The 10,209-nt window shown below is 47.6% G+C and overlaps 1 pseudogene; it reads left to right on the top strand.

Annotated features, from left to right (window-relative positions):
* The first annotated feature begins 771 nt into the window (after nucleotides 1-771).
* On the top strand, nucleotides 772-9,314 carry LOC101824744 (annotated as a pseudogene).
* The last annotated feature ends 895 nt before the right edge of the window (nucleotides 9,315-10,209 follow it).

Below are 10,209 nucleotides of genomic sequence, written 5' to 3'. Positions count from 1 at the left end.
AAATCTTATCCTCTGACCTCCTTGCATGTGCTGTGACATATGCAAATGTATATGGATAAAGAAAAAGTAAATGTAATTTATTATTATTAAATAAGTGTAATTTAAAGAAGTAAGTGCAAATTACTAAATAAGTATCATTTAAATTTGTACAGAAATTACACACATTAAAAAAACAGAAAAAGTAGTGTACATGTGGTTGGTTTGGCTTTTTAAAATGTGTTTATTTTTATTTATAGTGTTTCACCTGGATGTACACCTGCCCAGCAGAAGAGGGAACCATATCTCATTACAAATAGTTGTGAGCCACCATGTGGTTGCTGGGAAATAGCAACTTCTGGAAGAGCAGCCAGAGCTCTTAACCTCTGAACCACCTCTCCAGTCCTTAGTGCAAACTTGTTACCCAACAAGGAGACTATGAGGAAGTGGTTTACACGTTTTGTTGCATGCAGATGTGGACAGTGAGATCCTTCACAGAAATCTTGTATATGAGGAGGTATTTCACATAAAAAATGTGTAAAGGAATAAAGCAAGCCAACATGAAAACTTGTATTTCTTATGCGTAATATTCACTCATTTGTGCTACCATTTTGTCCTGAAAAGAGGATACATGAGACAGACACTGATGAGATTTGGGGAATGACAGGCATTAAATATCCATGGAGTCTACTGCTTGACCTAGACACAGTCTTGGGGAAGTCAGAGCCTGGTGCCTGAGGAGGGCAGTTCCCCTTCCTGTGAGGCTGCTGAAGTACAACCCTGTCATAGGGAGGGCACTGCCTCCAGAGGCCACACCCTGTGTCTCCTGTCCCTTAGACAGTCTCTGTAGCTCTGTCCACAAGCACAGCTGCAGCCTCCAGGAGGAGATGCCATGACCTTCACCTTCACAGCTCTGCTCTGTCTGGGTGAGATGTGGTGAGGGGGAGGGGACGCTGTGCTCTGGGATTGATGCTGCCCCACAGCCCAGCACTGCTCAGTTGGGAAACCCCAGGCTCTCAGGAGGTTCTGCAGAGGGGAGGACCTTCTCAAGATTCAGGGACAAACCTCTCACAGGGAACTCTCTTCCAGGACTGAGTCTGCGACATGGGACACCAGGGATGGCAGGTGAGTGAGTGAGTGTCTGCAGATGTCCTGGCATCACTTCTCATCATTCCGGGAGCCAGGCTGGGCAGGGAGGATGGAAACCAGCACATGAGTGCTGACCCTGGGGCAGGAAGGAGGGTTGGTGTCAGGTGCTGCAATCTGAGGGTTTGCCCTGCGTCCTAGCTGATCTTTTCCTTGCAGGAACTCTCAAACCTATCCTCAGTGTACAGCCAGACTCTGTGGTCTCTGTACAGACTACAGTGACATTCTTATGTAAGGGGACCACAGGAGCCCAAGAATACCGTCTGTACAAAAATGGAAAATCCAGGCTCCAACAGATTCCTCCAAATCCTAAGAACAAGGCTGAATTCTCCATCTCAAAAATAAGCTCTCAAGAAGCAGGGCAATATACCTGTCAATATTGGACCTATGGAGGATGGTCACAGCAGAGTAATTCCCTGAAGCTGGTGGTGACAGGTGAGAGGACTCACAGAGTCCACAGCATCAGGCTTCACTGTCAAGAAGTGGTTCTGTGCACAGGGATGACTCCTCCTCCCATCCCTGGAGGATAATGAGTTCTTTGAGGACACTAAACTGATTCCTCCTTCTCTACAAGGGGCCTACAGTAAACCCAGACTCTCAGCCCAGCCAAGCCCTGTGGTGACTGAAGGAGGGAAAGTCAACCTGCGGTGTGAATCAAATCAATGGTATCACAAGTTCATTCTGACTAAGGAAGGACCACAGAAGCAATCCTGGACACTGGACTCAAAGTATGACCATAACACTCAGCAGTACTATGCCCTGGGCCATGTGGGTCCTGTGACCTCCAACCAAAGGTGGACATTCAGATGTTACAGCTTTGACAATAACCAACCACTGGTGTGGTCAGAACCTAGTGACCCCCTGGAGCTCCTGTTCTCAGGTGAGGAACCCCAGCCTTTCCCTAGAATGATGTTGAAATGACACAGGTGCTGAGGGTGGTCTCAGTGTGTGTGTGTGTGTGTGTGTGTGTGTGTGTGTGTGTGTGTGTGTGTGTGTGTGTGTGTGTGAGAGAGAGAGGAGAGAGGAGCCAGGGCTCCTGAGACCAGAGACACAGATCGTGGTAGACAGAGGGACACAGTATACAGAATCCAGGGGACACAGTGACAGCAGAGTCTAGGAGGTCCAGGACAGACAGGAATCTTCATGGATCCCTCTGTTACTCTGGATCAGATTAAATAACATCTACAAGAACTCAGACAGAAAGGAAGTGCCACACAGCCCTCAGGACACCAGGAGAACACAGAACTCAGGATCAACTCAGCGGGACCATGAGGGCTCCCAGAGACTAAAGCAGCAATCAAGGCACAGGCATGGGTTTTCCCTAAGCCCTCTGCACACATGCTGTGCTGATTTACCCTGGGTTCTTTTTATTTTTGTTTTCTGAGGTTCACTGTGTCTTGACCTCACTCTGTAGACCAGGCTGGCCTTGAACTCACGCATATCTTCCTGTGCTTGGCTCCTGTGTACTAGGATTAAAGGCATGCACACCCACAGCCAGACTAGCCTTTTTGTTAGACTCATAGCAATAGGAGTCTGGAAGTCTCTGACTCTCTTGCCTACACGGGGGACATTTTTCCTCCTACTGGGTTGCCTTCTCCAGTCTTAATAGGAGAGGTTTTGAATATTACTGCATGTTGTTATGTCATGTTCCATTAATATCCGGGGAAACCCTGAACTGTTCTGAAGGGAAACAGAGGAGAGGCGGATCTCAGGGAGAGGGCAAGTGAGGGGGCTGCTGCCAGGATATATTGTCTGAAAGGAGAACAAATTACATAGAAAAAAAAGTGCCTCCTGCAACTGTGACTTTCTCTGTCCTGTGTCACTTTTAAATAGACCTACTTCCTTCTCTCCTATTTCCTTTCAGGGACCCTCCACAAACCCACCATCAAGGCTGAGTCAGGCACTGTGGTCGCCTCAGGAAGCCCCATGAACATCTCATGTCAGGGGACCCAGGATGCAGAAATGTGCTTTCTGCATAAGGAGGGAAGCCAACAATCCTGGGGTACACAGACCCAAAAGAAGTCTGGAAACAAGTCCACGTTCTCCATTCCTTCTGTTGCAGACTACAGTGGGGGGCAATATCGCTGTTACTGCTACAGCTCAGCAGGCTGGTCAGAGCGCAGTGACACCCTGGATCTGGTGGTGACAGGTGAGGGGACACACAGAGTCTCAGCCCCAGGCTCTGCTCTCAGGAGTGTTCCCTCCCAAAGCCTAGCCCTGGACAGCACTGTGACTGAATGAGCCCATGTAACAGGCTGCTCCTTCTGTCCTAGGACTCTATGACAATAAACCACGCCTGACAGCACTGACCAGCACCGTGGTGACCTCAGGAGGGAACATGACTCTCATGTGTGTCTCACAGGATAGATATGACAAGTTCATTGTCACCAAGGAAGATCAGAAGTTCCTCAGCTCCCTGAACTCACAGTACAATCACAGTATTGGGCAGTACCAAGCCTTGTTCTCCATAGATCATGTCACACCCAACCACACAGGGACATTCCGATGCTATGGTTACTACCAGCAAAGGCCACAGCTGTGGTCAGTACCCAGTGAGCCCCTGGAAATACACATCTCAGGTGAGTCAGCCCCATCACTGAACAATCATGCTTTGACACCCTAAGTCCTTTGCTATGGACCTGTCCCACTGGGTAGTTAAGAGTTAAAGCCTGGTTGCTAAGCCAGAGCCCCATTTCTGGGGAAGCCAGTGACATGTGCAGGGCATTATTAGTGGGAATAAGTGCTTGCTAAATCCAGCTCCTCAATCACTAGCCTGTCACCTTCCCTCTAGGCCTGTCCTTGAAGCCGACCTTACTGACTCACCAAGGCTATATCCTGGACCCTGGGAAGAGCCTCACCCTGCAGTGTTTCTCTGACATCAACTATGACAGATTTGTTCTGTACAAGGTGGGAGAAACAGACATCACCCAGCTCTATGGCCAGAGAACCCATGCTGGCCTCTCCTTGGCCAACTTCACCCTGGGCTCTGTGAGCCACTCTACTGGAGGTCAATACAGATGCTATGGTGCACACAACCTCTCCTCTGAGTGGTCAGCTTCCAGTGATCCCCCTGGATATCCTGATCACAGGTGAGGAACTAAATAAATTCGAAGTGGTACCTAAGCTCTGCATAAGCACTCACTGGGGACCTAAGCACTGATGACTGGGATGAGGGACAGCGATCATGTTGGAGAACAGTCAGAGAGACAGGGAGCAGGGGAGACAGTAAGGCAGAGATAAGACAGAGTCCCAGGATCTCAGCCCATCCTTGTGAAGTCTCAGCTCAGAACATTGAAGGCAGCTTCTCATTACCTCTGTTCTCTTTAGGACAGTTTTCTTTCACTCCTTCCATCTCAGTGAAGCCAAGCTCAGCAGTACAGTCTGGAGACAATGTGACCCTGCTGTGTCAGTCAATATACACATCAGACACTTTCATTCTGTCCAAGGAGGGAGCAACAGACCAACCCCAAAGAATAAAAGCCAAGTCCCAAAACTGGAAGTTCCAGGCAGAATTCTCCATGAGTCCTGTGACCACTGCCCTCTCAGGCACCTACAGATGCTACAGTTCTCGACATTCCTCTCCCTACCTGTTGTCACACGCCAGTGCCCCTGTGGAGCTCTCTGTCTCAGGTGAGGTGACCCTGAACTCTCAAAGTGACATACAATCCAAAACCAAGAGGTGCCCTTGCCTTTGTGAGATTAAGGAGACAATAGGAAGGGTTAGTCAGAAGGCTCTTTCCCTCACAGAGAAGGGGATGCCAGCAGGGTCCCTCAAGGAATGTCCACTCCATCCTCTATTGCAATATAGTTTGGGGGTAGACAGCATGAGGATCTTGGGAAGGTTACAAGGCAGATGTAGTACAGAGCAGATGTAGGACAGACAGCAGAGGAAGGCCCCTGAGTTAGCATCTCATCCTCACCCCATACTCTTCTGTTTCCTAGGACACATTGGGGCCTCCAGCCCACCACCCCCAAGGCCCTTGCCAACAGCTGGTAAGTATCAGGCACCTCAGTGGAGAGAGTAGACTGCACAACAGGCTGCCTCACCTGAGCCCACCAAGTCATCATTGCTCTGTCACCTAGTCTGTGAGTGTGTTATGGAAACAGAGACCCCAGAAGCACAGATCATAGAGGTATCAATTCTGAAGATTGTGTCAAGAGTTGTTTTCTCTCAGTCTGGAATATGGGGCAGGTGCATAAGGCAGAGAGCAGGGATCCCAGGCACTCAGCTCTCCACCTGTTTCTGAGGTCCTGAGGACACTTTTCTCACCTGCATTGAGTCAGGCCCCAGAAGGATATGTAAAGACCCTGTTGGATGTGGTAACCAGATGGGCAATAGCTCGTTATGAGCTTGATACAGCTGCTTCTGTAGATGCTGACTTGCACAAGTACTTCCCAATCTGACATGGCTGCTGCTTCTCTGAGTATAATGGAAGAGGCCTCTCCCACATGGGAAAATTTCTGTCACTGCTGGCTTTGGATGACACCTCTACTAACATAGGAAGCCTGCAGAGCCTGAGTCTGCAGCAGGATTGTCCCACCTTGGTGGTGACATGGCCAAGGATGGGACATAGGAGCATGGCAGATCATTCCTGCTCCTTCCCTCCAGCTCCTGAGGCTCAGCTCAGGTGGAGAGAAAAGAGGTGGAAGTCAGAGTCCCTGTGTTCAACTCCCAGCTCTGCCGCTTCCAGTCAGGTGATCTGAGGCAGGTGAACTGTGGGGATAGAAGAAGAGACAATTGCTTGTTGCATGATTGTGAGGATGGGAGATGATGAGTGTACCATGATTCCATCACACAGTAGGTGCTTAGATAAGCATCATGATGTCCCTCCTCATGGTGTCCCTTGTACCTCAGGTCTGCAAATGTACTTGAAGGCTCTGATTGGAGTCTCTGTGGCATTCCTGCTGTTACTCTCCATCCTCATCTTTCTCCTTCTCCGGCGAAGGCATCAGAGAAAGTTCAGGAAGGATGGTGAGCCCAGTGTGGATGACCTAGGTCTCAGGTGGGAATGGGTTCCTCAAACTGGGGCTGTGGAGTCTAGAAATACTTTCATGTCTCAGATCAGAAAGCATGTTATCTCAGAAGCTGTGTGACATCAGGGGTTCTGTAACATTTACCATGTCCTGGGACATTTGCTCACTCACCCCTGTTGCAAAGTTTCCTACCTTCCTTCCATGCAAATGCCTGGGGGTGGCCCCACCTCCACTAGCTGAGACTCATCTGTTTTGCAGCCCAGAAAGGGACAGAATTGCAACTTCCTGCAGGAGACGCAGAGCCAGTAACCAGAGAGAGAGGCCGCAAGAAGAGGTAACTCGTGGCCAGGAACATAGACCCCACCTTCCTGACACAACTCACTGCCAACCAACAACTCCTTGTCTTTCCAGATCCAACCCAGCGGCTGCCATCCAGGAAGAAAGCCTTTGTGAGACAATGAGGGTCCTGGGGTGGAGTCTGAGGTCTCAGCATTGCAGGGGTGGTGAAGAGATTCTGATGTCTTTGCTATTTGTGTCTGAACTCACACTATGAACACAGGGATATCACAACACACCCTGGTTCTCTGTCCCCGCTTGAGTAAGGCAGGAAACTGAAGGTCTGAGACATCCCTAGGAGACATTCTGTTTTTTCTGCTATAACAGATGCTTCAGTGGAGGACATGAAACCTGAGGATGAGGTCAAGCTGGAAACTTCGGTGAGGTCCCTGTCCCAATTGCAGTGCTAAGAACTTAGGGCCCATTTTATTCCAGACAGCCTTCTTCATTCTCCTTCGCTTGGCCCTCAAAAACATCCATAGCTGACCCCTCCATTCTCCAACCACCTGGCTCCTGTGTGCAGTGGCCTCACTCTGTCCTGGGTTTCCTGGGATCATGGGTCTCATCACTACTGTCTGCTTTGTAGTTCCTTGTCATCTGTCTGGTTGTCATCTGAGGGGGCAGACCTGATGGAGAAACCCACAGAAACATCTAACAGAATAGCAACTGCAGGCAGGAACCAAAGGAACTTGGGCAGAAACACGTGTGGTTCTGTAGTTTATTGTGGGGAGTGGTGTTTTGCCTGTACTTTCTCTCTGTACCACATGGCTATATGATGTTCTAGGAGACCACAAGACAGTCTCAGATGCCCTGGAACTAGAATTACAGATGAATGTAGGTCATCATGAGTGTTCTGGGAAGCAAACCTGGGTCCTCTGCCATAACAGTCAGTGCTCTTAACTACAGAGCCATCACATTAGACCCCAGATATGGGTTTTGGGGAAGATGGACTATGTGGGTACCGCCAAGACAGCATGGTTTAGAGTGTCAGGATAAGAGGCCAGAACTGTAGGAAGGAGGCCCCAGAAGATCCCATCAGGGATGCTGTCATCTAAATGGGTCACTCAAGCCATGCCATGGAAAACTAGCCAGAAGAAAGTCACAGAGTGACCGTAACAATCTTTCTTCCCAACAGTCACCTGGGCTCCATTACTGCTTTAGTCCCCAAATAACACATGAGACACTATATTAACTATGAAGCTGTTGGCCTTTTGCCATATTCGCATTGACTATCTCTGACTTAAATATTGACCCGTAATTACTAATATATATTTTTATAAGGTTTTATCTCTTTGAGGACACCATCCTGATGCATCCTTTCCTCTAAGAGATCACATGGTGACCCCTCTCTTGACTACATTTCCCAGAATCCTCCTCGACTCCTAGTCCCACCTATCATGTTTCCCTATTGGCCTACAGTGTTTTATTAATACCAATCAGACAAACATATACACAAAAGGACTTCAACCATCAGGTGACATTATCTGTCCCTCACTTTTTCCAGCTACAGAGAACATCTGCAGAAGATTCCCAGGGAGAGACATATGACCAGATGAAAGACTCCAGGCTAAGGAGGGCAGAAGCTGTCCAACCTTCTGTCATGTCAAGAGAAATCCCAGAAACAAAAGACGAACAAGCAGAAGAGGACAGAGAGACAGACACTCAGGTTAGTCTTGTACTCCCTGGTCTTTCAGCATCCTGCAAGGCAAGCATATACCTTCCTCTCACTCTCTCCCACTCCAGGCTGTTGAATTCGAGGAGCCACACGATGTGGTCTATGCCCAGCTGTGCAGCAGGTCACTCAGACAGGGGACAGCTGCACCTCCTCCCTCCCAGGAAGGAGAAGCCTCAGAGGAGCCCAGTGTATATGCTGCTCTGGCAGTTGCTCGACCAGGTCCTGTTCCCAATAATGACGATCAATGACCCTCTAGCATACAGGAGTCCTACAGAGACCTCTGAGGGAATCTGTGAATTTTGGAAACCTGGCCGCATTTTACTAACATCATCCACTTTGGAAATAAAGAATATTACTCAATAATCAATAGGAATGAGAAATGATATAGAAGGGAAGGATTTTACTCTGAGTAATAATTTTTATGACATTACTCATCAAAGCCATGAAATGAGAAAAATTTCAGGCACAGAGCCATAATTTCAACCCATGGGAAGATGAGTGAGGACAATTTCCTTGGTTTTTTGGCCATCTTGGAATACCTAGAGATTTCATACAAGCCTGGGCGATGGAGTAATACTTCATTCAAACAACATTAACTTCCAAAGGCCATGAGAAGGTACACATAAGTAATACTACCACTTTGGAGGCTTCAGCAGATGCATCAAGAAGACAAGGTCATAACTTTGGAGTAAGGGGCCAGCCTGGATCACATGTGACACAGTTGCAATTAAATAAATAAGGCACACTTGGTGGCACATGCCTTCAATCTCAGCACTTAGGAGGTGGAGACAGACAGATCTCCAATGCCTGCTGAGAGAATAGTGAGTTCCAGGACAGCCAGCACTATATCCAGAAACCTTACCTGGACAAATGGGAAAGATCTAGTCCCCACATAAAGGGAAAAAGTAGTTCTAGTGGTATAGCTCAGTGAGATAGCACCTACTTTTTGTCTTTGAGTCTCACTGTGTAGCTATGAATGACCTGGGACTAACTATGCCAGACTGTCCTCAAAGACATGGTTTTCAGAATTTTGGGATGAGAGACATCCATCACCATATCCAGTTTAGGATCTTCTAGTTCTTGGAAGAATGTCATTGGAACTTTCAGGGGAATTGTGCAGAATCTCTATATCACTTTGGTTCATATAGCATTTTCACACTGTTGACTCATGAAGATACAAAAACATTAAATGTTCTGTTGTCTAGAATTTCATGTATTGCGCATGTGGGTGATGTGTGCATATTTGAACACATGTGCATGTGGACTCTCAGGTCAATGCAGAATGTTTTATCCATGGGTCTCTATCTTTTTGGAAGGAAGTAGTAGGGAAATAAGATCCAAGGTTTATCACTTGTTGGCTTTAGGGGACGCTGTAACAATACGCGACACACAATTACTGACAGTAAAGCTAAGTATTTAATGTAGAAATTACTCACGAGATACCAAACCCATATGAGCCAAGCAGTTTCAGCTCCGAACCGGATGCCAAACTCCAGGAAAAGAGACCGAGACGTCCTGTGTGCTGTCTTTTATGCCTTCCCCCCGTAACGCCACTAGCCATGCCCAAAAGTGGGCCTGGCTAGTGACGTAGTTCCGCCTACGTACGTATACGTCTTTACGTCCCGCCGTATACGTCTTTAGTCCTGCCTAAAGTGGGTGTGGTTAGCGGTGTGGTAAACCGCCCTTTTATTACCTCATCTGTATGCGCCTCTAGTAAGTCACATGTTTAATGGCAGCATCAGACTTCCTCCTACAATTCCCCTTTTAGTCTAAAAAAGGACAACTAACTTGTGTCCACGAACAAAATGTATCAAACATCTATTCTATCTAAACCTAAACTTATCTGAAAGAAACACCCAAATATGAACACCTCCTTCCAATCCCAACTCTAAAATAATTGAAAACTAACACTAACAGGTGTAAACTATCTTATAATATCAATAGTAGGGAGAGGGGGGCGTGTAATTCTCAAAACTACTTCCTGCTGAGATGGGGCGATGATAATCTCATGGGGACCTGTGAAAAGAAAATGTTAGTATAACAAAATCTCAGTAGATCAGACAGTCTCAGTATGGCAGGAGATGCTTGATTGAAGTTCCTGA

This window comes from Mesocricetus auratus, unplaced genomic scaffold (assembly GCF_017639785.1).
Source record: "Mesocricetus auratus isolate SY011 unplaced genomic scaffold, BCM_Maur_2.0 Super-Scaffold_100037, whole genome shotgun sequence".
In the NCBI taxonomy this organism is placed as follows: domain Eukaryota; kingdom Metazoa; phylum Chordata; class Mammalia; order Rodentia; family Cricetidae; genus Mesocricetus; species Mesocricetus auratus.
Note: the sequence above shows the minus strand (reverse complement) of the source record. Positions and strands in the feature narration are given on the sequence as shown.